The sequence below is a fragment of the Sinocyclocheilus grahami genome, unplaced genomic scaffold (genome assembly GCF_001515645.1).
Source record: "Sinocyclocheilus grahami isolate Dianchi unplaced genomic scaffold, SAMN03320097.WGS_v1.1 scaffold4081.1, whole genome shotgun sequence".
NCBI lineage: Eukaryota > Metazoa > Chordata > Actinopteri > Cypriniformes > Cyprinidae > Sinocyclocheilus > Sinocyclocheilus grahami.
Window position 1 is genome coordinate 11,196 of NW_015509087.1, and position 434 is coordinate 11,629.

Consider the following 434-nt stretch of genomic DNA (forward strand, 5'->3'; position numbering starts at 1 on the left):
AATTCAAAAAATGATTTATTAAATTACATTTCCTCCCCTCTTTCGTAGCGTCTTAGCAGATGGTACATTCTGGAATGATATGACGCAATGAGCCCATCGCGGGCGGCCCGCAAGACACGTCACGATTCTTAACATTTTTATATAACAAATGACTAAAATGTCATGGGTATGTTTTTTTTTTTTTTATATTCTGAAATAAAACGCATGAATATTTGCACAAAGCCGCATGAAATGAATGAACGAACCACGCCTCCATATTTGTGCATCACGCAGAAACCCTACAAGCCCAAACGCAGCAATTAACATCCTGCAAAGCTAAATGCCATCTTTAAAATGTTCAATATGTGTATGACAGTCTGCAGTCTATGGATTCGACACAAAAACGATGTAAGCCTATGAGGAAGAACTCACCTTCCTCAGTGATGCTGCTGCGG

General features: G+C 39.4%; 1 long non-coding RNA gene across 1 annotated transcript in view; it reads right to left on the reverse strand.

Annotated features, from left to right (window-relative positions):
• LOC107576642 (uncharacterized) overlaps positions 1–434 on the reverse strand; it is an 8,568-nt gene extending 8,134 nt beyond the window's left edge. Inside the window, exon 1 of the long non-coding RNA XR_001608089.1 lies at positions 412–434. This is a non-coding gene — a long non-coding RNA (uncharacterized lncRNA). The remainder of the gene's footprint in view (positions 1–411) is intronic.